The sequence below is a fragment of the Myotis brandtii genome, unplaced genomic scaffold, assembly GCF_000412655.1.
Source record: "Myotis brandtii unplaced genomic scaffold, ASM41265v1 scaffold8, whole genome shotgun sequence".
Taxonomy (NCBI): Eukaryota; Metazoa; Chordata; class Mammalia; order Chiroptera; family Vespertilionidae; genus Myotis; species Myotis brandtii.
The window spans coordinates 14,048,124-14,061,237 of NW_005371219.1; the positions used below are offsets into that span (position 1 = coordinate 14,048,124).

Here is a 13,114-nt window from a genome sequence, read left to right on the forward strand (position 1 = left end):
GCCGTATTTGAGCATTATTCTTTCCAGAAACAATAATCTCGTGTGGCCCTGCAGGCGGATCACATGATCTGGTGTGCGGCTGGTGAAGAAAGCACGTTCTGTATGTTTGTGAAAGTCAAAAGGTTGAAGCTTTTATGAAGAAACCTTTTGTGTGCGCAGTTGCCCTTCCTTTTCTTTCTTTCTTTTTTTTTTTTTTTGGTGGAGGTTGTGATTTTAGGGTACCTCAGGAGGAGTTATTTGCTTTGGACCAGTTGACACACCAGGTGCTTAGTAGAAATGCTAGTTTGACATTAGGAAGTTGGTTAAGGGGTGCTTTTTGGAATCAGACTATAGATGATGAGGACTTGATTCACTCCACGTTCTTTGAAATTGCCGATTAAAAATGTAGTAGTTGGAAATATTATGCTTGGCAATAAGGCTATTTAATTTGTGCCTGCTTAATAAGAAAATTTAATTAATAGACTTGGAAAATGAATTCAGTTTAGATGAAAATTCAGTACTTAAGAATAATGTGGTTACTAAGAATTGTATTTTTTTTCATGTTAGTAAATAGTGCTAACATAAATACTATCAGGTTTTTGTAATAGCACAAAGGCTGTGTATTTTAATACAGAGCATAAAACAGTAACTATTTGGGTATCATGAAACAAATCATCCATTTTATGAATGCAGCTTTTCATATTATTAAGATAAGCATAAGAGAAAATGGCAAATCATAATTCATAAAATAAGCCACTCTGTGAAGCATAAGTATTAAAGAGTGAAAAATTATGTCTGCTTACCATGGAGAGGAAATGGACATTCTTTAAGAAGGTGCTTTGTATGTCTGAGACATCACAAGCATTATACATACATTCTGTTCTTTGGTAGGTGCCTGTGGTTAGTAATCATTTTTTATCAAACAGCAGGGTATATAGTCACACAGACCCATATAAATGATCAGAATGCAAGTTAGACCTCCCAATGGGTAAACTTAATTTATGTTTGGAGTCATTTTGGAATATTCTGTTTTGTTTTCCAGTGCATAAGTGTATTTTCTGTCTGCTGTTGACTCTGTCATTCTTCACTTTACACACTTCTCCAGAGCTGCAGGATTAGGCTACCAACTTTACATCAGATTAAAAAGATGTAATGAGGATAAATGATTTACAGAAGGAAAAAATAGCAAAGGCACACATTTTTCTGAATGTTTTATGCCTCTAAATGAAAATAGAAATAAACACAGAGGCACACAAGATGAAAAGCTGAAATTGATTACCCTTTTATGAGTCTCAGCTCCAAATCTTTGTATAAAAATTCTTAGGACAATATTTATAGCTGCAAATGTGGAAACTGCCTTAGATACAATGTCATCAAGTGGCTCTGTGTGTGTGTTGACAGGATTTTCATAATGAACAGGTTGCAGTTTGTTTGATGTGTATATCACACATCTGGCTGGAAGTTACTAATTTCCATTGTCTTAGCAAATTAAATAAACGACTATTGATTCTCTATGGTAGCAGCAAACTACTGCATACATTTGTTTTCAGGGCTAGTTCTCAGGCCTGAGAATGATAAGTAAATTCTTTCCAAATACACTACCTCAAACAATGTACTTAAAGAACCCCCCCCCCCCCGAAATAATTTTACAGACCAGATGTTTTCCAAATTTAGACATTTTAATAGCATACATTTTGAAGGGATTTTTCATGTCATGAAAGTAGAGAGAATTTTAAATAAGCATTTGTCAAATGAAAGTGTGACATTGTGGTGGAAGCTACAGTCATAAGAAGCCCATATTTTAAATTCCTGATGCTAAATTTATTGTGTTTTTTTAAAATTCTTGACAATATTACAGATGTCCTGACTTTTCCCCCTCTTTGCCGCCCTCCACCCAGCCCCTGTCCCACCCCAGGCCTTCACCACACTATTGTCTGTGTCCCCAGGCTATGCATATATACATTAGATATACCTAGAAAAATTAATCATCATTATCTAACAAAAGGAATAATGAATAGAAATATTTAGTAACCTTGTTTTAATCAGCAGCTGCAACAGCAAATATAGGAATTTTAGAGGTAGGTGGTGTATGCCCTGATGTCTTACTGGCTTTTGTGTGACCACCATACAGAATCTTGGTGTTCTTAAATTCTGGGGAAGAGAGCAGTAGGACATTATGATTGAATTTTTAAAATTCTCATAGATTTTCTCTGGGTCCTTGAGGTTCCCTGAGGCTTCTATAGCCTTCATTAAAACATAACCCCCATCCCACCAAACCAACTACCCCCCCCCAAACCCATTAAAAACCACAAACCAAAAAAAGAAACTGGCCAGTTTATAATTTTCTATAAGACAAACATGCCTTATTAGCTTTGTGTGCCACATTAAAAAAATAGCTTACAAATTTTGGTGCTCATAGGCTTTGAGAAATAAGTGTGAAGTATGATAGGCCCTGCTCCCTAAATATTTTCAAGAAGATAAGTTAATGGAGTTGTGTCTAGTAACAATGAATGTTGGGGAATGTCTAGAATAATATGGAGAGAAAAGCATACTGTGTAAAACCTAAGTAAGTTTCTTACATTCATATTTTCTTTGGTTTGTTTAATTAATAGTAAGTATTAGTTCCAACTCAAATAGAAAGCATTATTACGTATTGTGAAGGAAATTGAAAATGTGAAATACCCAATAAACAATGACAAGGAATTTCTAGAAAAGTGAAAAGCTTTGATTCTCTTTGTGTTTTTAAACTTTATATGTTTTAAAAATAACACTTTAAAATATACTTTTAAGGATAAACCAATGAGGTATAAAAATTTTTAAAATGTTAAAAAATATTTTTCAAACATACAAAAAGTTGAAAGAATAGTATAATGAATATTTGTACACACATTATCTATAATATAAACCATATTTGTTTTATATATCAAATTTTTCTCTACTTATATGTGTCTATTTGTATGTGATTTTTTTCTCCATAGAATCATTTCAAAGTAAGCTACAAATATCATGATACTTTATTCTTTTTAATTTTATTTTAAAATACATTTTTATTGATTTCAGAGAGGAAGGGAGAGGGAGAGAGTGATAGAAACATCAATGATGAGAGAGAATCATTGATATGCTTCCTCCTGTACACCCCACACTGGGGATTGAGCCCACGACCTGACATATGCCCTGATCAGGAATTGAACCATGACCTCCTGGTTCATAGGTCAATGCTCAACCACTGACCCATGCTAGCCACATTTCTTTTTTTTTTTTCTATTTTAAACACATCAATTCCTTGTGAAAAAATTCATCTCATTTATTTATTTATTTTTATAATTCTTTATTGTTGAAAGTATTACGTATGTCCTCCCCCCCCCATTGACTCCCTCCAGCCTGCCCCTGCTCCCCCCACCCCTCAGGCCTTCAGCACCCTATTGTCTGTGTCCATGGGTTATGCATAGATGATTACCTCCCACCCACCTACCCTCCTCCAACTTCCCTCTGAGATTCCACAGTCTGTTCCATGCTTCCATGTCTCTGGATTCCCTCCATTCATCAGTTTATTTTGTTACTTAGATTCCACATATGAGTGCGATCATGTGATACTTTCTTTCTCTGACTGACTTATTTCACTTAGCATGATACTCTCCAGGTCCCTCCATGCTGTCTCAAAGGGTAAGAGATTCTTTTTTTTTTTTTAAACTGCTGCATGGCTCTCCATGGTATAAATGTACCACAGCTTTTTTATCCACTCATCTACTGATGGGCACTTGGGCTGTTTCCATATCTTAGCTATTGTAAATTGTGCTGCTATAAACAGTAGTGCATACAGTCTTTCTGATTGGTGCTTTGGATTTCTTAGGATATATTTTCCTAGAGTCCTGTACTGTTTATGAGGACACTTGTATGTAGAAGTTTGAAAAAATAAACATGAGAGCATTTATTGATGCCATTAAAAACAATCTGCCACTGTAATTCATTAAGTACTCACTGATATATGACCTTAATTAGGCTGATTGATAGACGATATTTTGCGAGAGGTCTTCTGTAATGGTAGGATAGAGTAAACATTAGTGAATTCTCCTAAGGAGAATTATAAGCTAATACAATTCTGATATTCTGCCTGAAAAGTGAAAGAGAGAGGGACGATTTCAAGAGTGATTTGTTAATTTTAAAATCAGACAGATTTAATATCTTCAATCATTTTCTGGTTGGTACAAATAAACATTCTCTGTTTGTTTATTTTCTAAGTTTAGAATGGAACACAATTGTAATCTCCTACTGTTTTAGAGTGATTCACTGATCACAGAGAAGGAATTTTCTGAGTTAAAAGTTCTATTTCAGTGTTGCAAAGAACAGAATAGAGGCAATTTACATTAGTGGTCTATATGACATTTGCTTTCTACTAAATAACCCTTTGAATTTGAAAAGTTAGGGCAAATGCTAAAGGAGACATACTTCTTTCACGTAAAAGAAAAAAACGAAAGTCTCTACATTGTAATTATTTCAGATCTCATAATTTTTGTTCTTCTTTGCAAAAACCATTGTAGTTTTCACAATTAAAAGGGTGTTAAGTATTAACAAATTCTGTGAATATAAACCTTACATATTCTTACCATAAAGCAACAAACATTAAGCTATACTCATATTAGTTTGTTCTTGCAATGTAATAGTGCTGCGTTCATTTGGCATTTAAAAATATTTTAATTACTTTAAATGCCCAGTGATATTATTGTTATTACTACTAAGACATTTTAGAAAATCTTTAAAAAAATTTTGGCCAAAAATATGTATAGTTGCAGAAATATATTTTATTTTCCTGGTTAGCAAAACCACTCTTTTATATTATAAATAATATCAAGTAAAGTGCTTTTTGACTTAGCAAGTTACAGCAAAATAGAAAATAATTTACTCTCATGCCTTGAATCTACGGAGCTCATGTTGCATAGATTTAATTTTTTGATCATTAAACATAATAATCATGAACGAATGTATACCCATAAATTAGATTTAATCCTTAATTGTGTTTGATCTTTATTATGGTAATATTGAACATTAAAGCTGCAGTTGTCCTTTTCAGATGTAGCTGAATCATTATAGAAACAAATTGAAGACACATTTGTATTAATAGTAATTTATAACAACCAAAACCATTAATAGCAATTAATAGTAATTTTATAACTACCAAACACTTTATTAAAAGAAAGAGCTGGGAGGTTTAGTCTGTCTTACAGTACATAATACTAGCACTCACTCAAATAATCTTATCCCCATACACTTTTACTTAAAATTTTTTTAATCAAAATGATCTAGTTTTTATGCTCAAACTTTGTACTTTTTCTTTTTTACAAATGCCATATATATATTTCTTTCAAAGTACTGTCACATTTGTTACCTAATTTGCTCCTTTGACAGCTCTGTAGGGTGGTTTGGGCAGGGATCACATCTCCCATTTTTCTAGGTGAGGAAACCGAAGTCAGATATGCCTAGTAATTGGTGAAACTAGGATTAAAGCCTAGGGTGTTAACTGCTATTGTATTGGGAGATTCTCTGTCTGGGAGTGGGAGTCAGGGGTAAATGTAGGGGAGAAAATGTATGGAGAGAGGGATGAATTTAAGTGATTAAGGTCTATAGAGTTCTGTCCACCCAACTTATGGGTAAGCTTTCATTTAATCTTATAATGGAAGATTAAAAAGCTGCCTCTGTGTTGCTGCTTCACAAGTATATGCAGATATTGACAATTTAATGGTTTATATTTAGCTAAGCTATTTTCTCAATGATAGTCAAGTAAGAATTAATATTTTGTTCCTTTATGTATCACTACAGACATTTTCATTTTGTAAGAAAAAAATATGACTTGCAAAAACTTTAGGTTTTTTACTGAATTGTTTGCCTTTAGATTACACAGATACATTATTGCTAATAATTTTATTTTTGCAACCAGATTTAATACTTTATGTTCTTTTTAAACAAATGTCAGTAGATTGGCAAACCATGTTATTATTATTATTTTTTTTGGTCAGATTAGGCACAAATTACCTCCTGTGACAGTGGATCATTTCCCAGATGAAGTATGTCGGTATGTGTGGTTGGGGATGCAGAATTGGCCCCTTTCTGCTTTTGATAGAGAAGGGCAGGTGAGGTTGTCCCCTGGGGAGTCTGTTCAGGGCCTGGGGATAGAGAGCTTCCCTACATCCCACATGCTCTGGGTAGGTGTGTCATCCTGTGGCCCTTTGGCAAGGTTGCTACTCTGTGGCTTTCCCCTCCCCAGGCCTCTGGGGCCTCCACTTCTTCCTTTGTTGTTGTTCTGATCCGGAGGGCGCTGACTCACACTACCTCTTGTTTAGTTCTGGGTGGAGGCCACTTGGTGTGTGCTAAATGACCAGCCTGATCACTCATCTCTGGCTTTCTCTTAGCCCAGCTGTTGGAAGGGAAAGGCTTCTGATCTTTGAGTCCCATCATGGAAAATCATGGATCATCACCTTAGTTTGAAGGCAGGGTCCATACATGTTATTGTGCCTGGATGGACAAATTCCAATGAGGCTTTCCTTGAACTCCAGAAAAGCATGTTTTTGACTTGGTCTATTCATGTACTAAACATAAACACCCTTTTATGTTTAGTACAGGTGTGTGTGTGTGTGTGTGTGTGTGTGTGTGTGTGTGTGTGTGGTGGATTATGCCTATCTTGATAATTGAGTAAAAGGCTGCTCCTTCTCCAGTGCTTTCCTCCTCTCTGTTCCCTGTTCTCATTGGTTTGTGACATCTTTCCAGATAAGCAGGTGGTGAAAGAGAATTCATTTGGGTTGAAGTGCTGGTGGCTGTGCTTAAGCCGAAAATATTGGTTGCAGAAAGGATTGGTGGAGTTTAGATGAAACCTAGAAATACCTGAGTGCCTATCAACGGAGGAATTTAACATTCTGCCTAGTCTGAAGGAGTAAATTCTCACTACTGCCTTTCCCCTGCCTCAGGCGTTCCGAGGTCCAGGGAGGTGGTAGGGGAGAGAGGTGGTCCGTGGTGATGGCAGGGCTGAGGGGGATGAGGAGGAATGTCTGGCTGAGTCTGGACCATCTGTTTACCATCTGTGACTTTTACTCTGGAAGTTATATTGCAGTAGGATCAAGATTCTGTTTTTAGAAAACCCCACAGTATCATGCAAATAAACCTGCAAGGAAAAGGTATAGGCTTTGGTGTCAGACAGATCCGGGTTTGAATATGCTTTGCTGTGCAATAGCTGTGAGATGTTGAGCTCAGGTCCAATCCTTTGACTCTCTTTTTTCCCATCTGTGAAATGGGGACATTTGTGCCTAATTTTTAAGGTTTGGCAGAGGGGCATTAGATGAGATGAGAAATATATCATAATACCTGCCAGGAAGTAAGTGCTCAAAATATCTTAACTATTAGCACTTGCCAATTATGTGTTGCCAACTGAAATATTTTGGAAGAGGATGAATAATTCCCTCTTTTACTTGAATTTTCATATCCTCAAATCCACAAATTTAAATGTTTATTTTCTTCCCCCTTGTCAGTCTCTCAACACACACACCTATAAGCATTGTGGTTTTTGTGTGTGGTGGTTTCCACAGTTGGGTTAAGCTCACTCCATGTTTCACAGCTGTTATTGTGTACTCTAAAGGGAGCTGAGATTTCTGCTGGGAGGGAGGTAAGCCAGCCTTTACCAAAGGCCTGGTGCTTTACTGGGAAAAGAAGGTTCTAAGAAACTAAGCATCTGTCAAATTTCTAAGGTTAATTTTGTTGGAATCAGTGTTTTGTCAATGTCAGTAATTATAATATAAAGTGAGTAGAATATGCAATGCTGCTATTTTTGATGGTGTTCAATGGAACCTTGTGTGTATTCCCGGTTCCTCTGCATGGACTGGTTATGGCTGCATCCCCATACATCTGAATTAAATGTAAAAATCTATTGATATGAATATACAGTGGTACCACATGTATAATGGTTGTATTTTAAAAATTATTTGTAGAAAGCAAATGTGAGGTATACATTAGGACCAGATTGAAGGAGAGGGAGGAGCAAAGTATATATACAGCTGGTTCCAGATTTGTAGGACCAGAAGGTCTCCCTAGTGCTGTGTTTGACATAATAATCCTACTGTTATTAGAATATGATGCAGCCTAGGCTTGTTAGTGAGATGTTTGAAACCCTGATTAACACAGGGCGGTTTTACAAGGTATTTGAAAAATGTGTTATGAAATGAGATCTCACTACATTTTATTAGGCAACATAGCATATTAGTTAAAAGCTTAGGCTTTGGATCTATTGCCTGTTCAAATCCTATTGCTGCCACTCACTGGCTCTGTGACTGGGCAAATTGCTTACCTTTGCTGTCTCTGTTTTCATTTTGTTTTCTTTTTAATCCCTGAAATGCAGGTAATGATAACATCTACCGCATAGAGACTTTGGGAACATTAAATATAACGTGTGAAGTTCTTGGCACTGTGCCTAACACAAAGTAACATCAAGTAAATGTAAATTATTAGGGTGGTTATTTCAGTGAAATGAAATAAAATAATTTTTAGCTTGCCAATAAACACAAAAATCAATGTCTGTGTCTTTGGACTGAAGGTGGGAATCTATGAGCCTTAGAAAGGCAGAGGGTTGCCCATGAATGAGAAATCAGCAATGATTCTGCTACATTGGAAATGACTGTTAGATCCTTCTTCAGTTGACTAGGACTGGTAGGTCTTTCAGCATCCATAAATGATTTATTGAGCACCTGTCATGGGTCATGCCATGTGCCAAATTCTGGGGGCATCAAAACGAATAAGATAGTATCTGCAGGAAAAAGAAATAAGCACAAGTGTAAGGTGAGTCCTTGTTTGATTTCCCTGTAGGCTTGCTTGGGACTGAGATCCCTTCCTGGAAGTAAAAGTTTCCATCCACAATTAGAAAGAAGAGGGTGTGAAGTGGCTTGGCACTGCCTGGGTCACCCCTGGGGAATAAGCTTCCAGGTGTGGTCACACTTCCCTCCATTTAGATGGTGGAGAGGGGGTGGAGTCAGTGGGAGGAGCTAAACCCCTGGGTGTGTATGCCTGTGTGTGTGTGTGTGTGTGTGTGTGTGTGTGTGTGTGTTAGGGAGATCATTATTGGCAGCACAGTACCTGGCTGCAGGAAGAGTCTAACTTTAATGCTCACAAGGACAACAGTGTGTAGGCCAGGTCCTGTGTATCTCATTACTTCAGCCAGAGAGAGAGTGTTATGCTTGAGTGATTTTTTTTTTCTGTGTTGAATGGGAATTTTACATGTTTTGGGGGGTGACTTCTAACAGTATTATGAATCTCAGCAAATTTTTAAATTGAAGAATTAATCTAGATTCAGAAGTTTTTGTGGATTTATTATATTTTTAAATGTTGCTAATTATTTTAAGGTTTTTATTTTATTTTATTTTTTTAAAATAAGGGGTATTTCCCAGGCATGGCTGCTGTGCCCTGGAGATTCTGCAAGATGATGTCAGCTCCAAGCTGAAGGAGGGGTGGGAAGGTGCTCTGCTCATTGCCACACTTAGGTTGGGGAGTAAGAGGGACTCACATTTGAAGGGTTGCTAATTTGTGCCAGAGACTCAGCTAGTTCAAGAGACTTAGCCTATACAGCACAGCTAATGAGTGGACATACCAACCCAGAGCCCGGACTTCAATGTCCACAGCCCAATATTGGCAATTTCATGTAGTTCGGCCAAATATTTAACAGGAATCCTCAAACTTTTTAAATAGGGGGCCAGTTTACTGTCCCTCAGACCATTGGAGGGCCGGACTATAGTTTAAAAAAAAAACTATGAACAAATTCCTATGCACACTGCACATATCTTACTTTGAAGTAAAAAAACAAAACGGGAACAAATACAAGATTTGTATTTGCATGTGGCCCGCGGGCCGTAGTTTGAGGACCCCTGATTTAGGAAGTAATGTGACATTTTGCAGAGATTTTGCAAAGGTCTGTAGATAGTTTACTTTCTTGTCTAATATGGGGTCTCCCCAAGATGACTCAGTTGCTTCACAGTTTGAGCATACTTGAAACCTAGTCAGTGGGCATGTGATATACTCACCCCAGACCTGACCCTATCTCCCCTTCCCCAGTTTAGTCATCAAGTTATGACATTTTCACAAAACAGCCATTGGTAAGCACCACAAATAGAACATTTTACTCAGAACATCTAATATTTCACCAGGACTCAAATGGGAGCTGCTGTCTTTACTAGAAGGATTTTTTTCCCTTTGATTGATTGCTAACTGGATAGAGCCCGTGAAAGGATCTTTTTTTTTTTCCTTGGGGATTTCTTGTTCAAACAGAATTTGTTGTATCCACATCAGTAAAGCTGTGCTAATATAGGCGGCTGGCCAGACTGTGAAAACAGCCTCATTATATTGAACTGGATGTCATAACGGTACCCATTAAGGTGGGATTCTCTCTGTGTTTGTACTTTTAAACCCAAGTCCCTTGCCACTTTTTACATCTCTCAGAGAATAGTAACATTCTCTGCTAATGCAATCTGAGAATGTGCTGTTTCTCGCCTCCTACTGAAAAGCATTACAAAAATAGCATCCTTGGTTGCAGGCATTTTCAGGGGCTTGTAGCTTGTTGTTGCTATTCAGCCATTCATTTCACTCTTTGTACTTGGGATGACTGTAATGTGTTCTGGTTGCTGAAGGTGAGAACCCACGAGGTTTACTTCTTTCAACACTCCCATTAATTGCTATTGGTGTCCAAATATATGACAGGAAAAGAGCAGCTTTTTTTTTTCCCAGAACTAACCAAATGCAACACAAGGCTTTTCATTTTAATTTTTATACGCTGTTAAGAGACGAATAGTGTTGGAAGTCACAGCATTTCCATTAGCTGTTGAACTCCTACTACAGCCCTGACAAAGTGAAGTATTTGTTGTGCTGGCTTTGGGTAATAGACCCCCACAGGGTTACAGCTCAGGAATGCTGGAAGGCTGAAGCCCAGGAGAAGGAGGGCAGAGTGGGTGTCAATTTTATTCCTCCAATCAAAGCAGTTAAAGGAATAACAAAGTGCAGGGTGCCATTTTATTGTGAGGGCTAATTGAAAACCAGAGGAAAATATTTAGAGCCACTACATGGCATTTTACAATATAATATCTTTTCTGTTTGTGCCTCTTCTCTGTCAACTCAATGGGACCTTCATTATAAACAAATTTCTATCATTAGAATCAGCTTAATTTCTGTTGCTATAATTAAGAGGATGGTAAGAAATGTTGCAGAGTGTATTTATCTCTATGGCCAACGTGATGGCTGTTTCATTTGCTCAGCAAGTATTTCCCAAGTGCCTTCTCCGTGCCAGGGCTATGGTGTGGCCAAGACAGACACGATCCCTTCCCTCATGGAGCATAAATTTTAGTGGGAAGAAATAGATAGTACTTATAAACAAATATATCACATAATCTTAGGGAATGAAAGGGGAAAAAAGCAGGACAAAGAGATGAGAGTGTTTAGGGAAGGACTTCTTGAAGATTCCTGAATGAAGGGAGGAAGGCAGCTATGTTGAGTCCTGCAGGGAGAACATTCCTGCCAGTGGGAAGCATGTGCAAAGGCCCTGAGATAGAAAACAACTTGGCAAGTTGATGAACAGAGAAGGTCACTGCAGTTGAAGCAGAGAAAGGCAGGGGAAGAATGAAAGGTGATGATGGTAGAATAGGCGAGTCAGACCATGTTGAGTCTTTTTAAAAATTTTTTTCTTTATTGATTAAGGTATTACATATGTGTCCTTATTGCCCCATTGCACTCTCCTCCCCCACTCATGCCCTCACCCCCCTGTTGTCTGTTCCCCTCCCCCACTCATGCCCTCACCCCCCTGTTTTCTGTGTCCCTTGGTTAGGCTTATATGCATGCATACAAGTCCTTTGGTTGATCTCTCCCCCTTACCCCCACCCCTACCTTCCCTCTGAGGTTTGATGGTCTGATCGATGCTTCCCTGTCTCTGAATCTGTTTTTGTTCATCAGTTTATGTTGTTCATTATATTCCATAAATGAGTGAAATCATGTGATATTTATCTTTCTCTGACTGGCTTATTTCACTTAGCATAATACTCTCCAGTTCCATCCATGCTGTTGCAAATGGTAAGAATTCCTTCTTCTTCTTTTTTTTTACCGCAGCATAGTATTCCACTGTGTAGATGTACCACAGTTTTTTCATCCACTCATCTGCTGATGGGCACTTAGGCTGTTTCCAAATCTTAGTTATGGTAAATTGTGCTGCTATGAACATAGGGGTGCATATATCCTTTCTGATTGGTGTTTCTAGTTTCTTGGGATATATTCCTAGAAATGGAATCACTGGGTCAAATGGGAGTTCCATTTTTGTCGTCATGTTGGGTCTTAAGGCTTTGGGAAGCCATTGGAGAGTTATGAGTAAAGGCATGGCATAAGCTAATTTAAGCTATGAAGAGATTATCTGGCTGGTATGAAGGATAGGCTTTGAGGATGGTGGAGGGTAGAGGCAGGGAGACCCGTTGGGAAATGATTGTAATTGCCTAGGTGAGAGAAGATAATGGCTTGAAAGAGGGAGGTAATGAAAGGTCAGATTGAGGATATAGTTTGAAGATAGACAGTTGCAGTTTGCAGATGGATTAGAGATGAGTTGTGAAAAAAGAGGAGTCAAGAATAGCACCTAGGTTTCTAGTCTGAGCAACTTAGATGATTGGTGGAAAGGAACAGATTTGTAGGTAGGGGCAGCAATTAGGAATGTTTAGTTTGAGATGCCTGTCTTTTATCAGAGTGGATGTTTCAGGTAGATGGCTGGATTTGGGTGTCTGTGGAGAAGGAAGGTCTGGGCTCGAGACTGGGGGTCCTCAACTTATGGAATTTAAAGTCAGTAGAATGGATGAAATCATTAGAGCATGGGTGTTAATAGAGAAGCAGCCTGAAGACCAAGCCCTGTGGCTCTCCAGTGTTATGGGGTTTATAGAACAGGAGGTGCCCAAAAGAAGGCTGAGAGGAAGCAAGCAGTTTGGTAGGAATGGGAGTAGTTTAATGAAAGATATGCAGTGAGGTCAGGTGGTAGAAAAAGTGTGACTTTTGTCTTTGGAGAGTTTCCTCCCTTTTCAGTGGTTTCCCATCTCTTCTGTGGTGTCCTTTTACCAGATTCCTTTAGCTTTTTTCATCCCAGATAACA

At 38.0% G+C, this 13,114-nt stretch overlaps 1 protein-coding gene across 2 annotated transcripts in view; it reads left to right on the top strand.

Annotated features, from left to right (window-relative positions):
• Positions 1-13,114, top strand: part of SIM1 (single-minded family bHLH transcription factor 1) — a 72,767-nt gene that overhangs the window by 17,353 nt on the left and 42,300 nt on the right. The window lies entirely within an intron of this gene.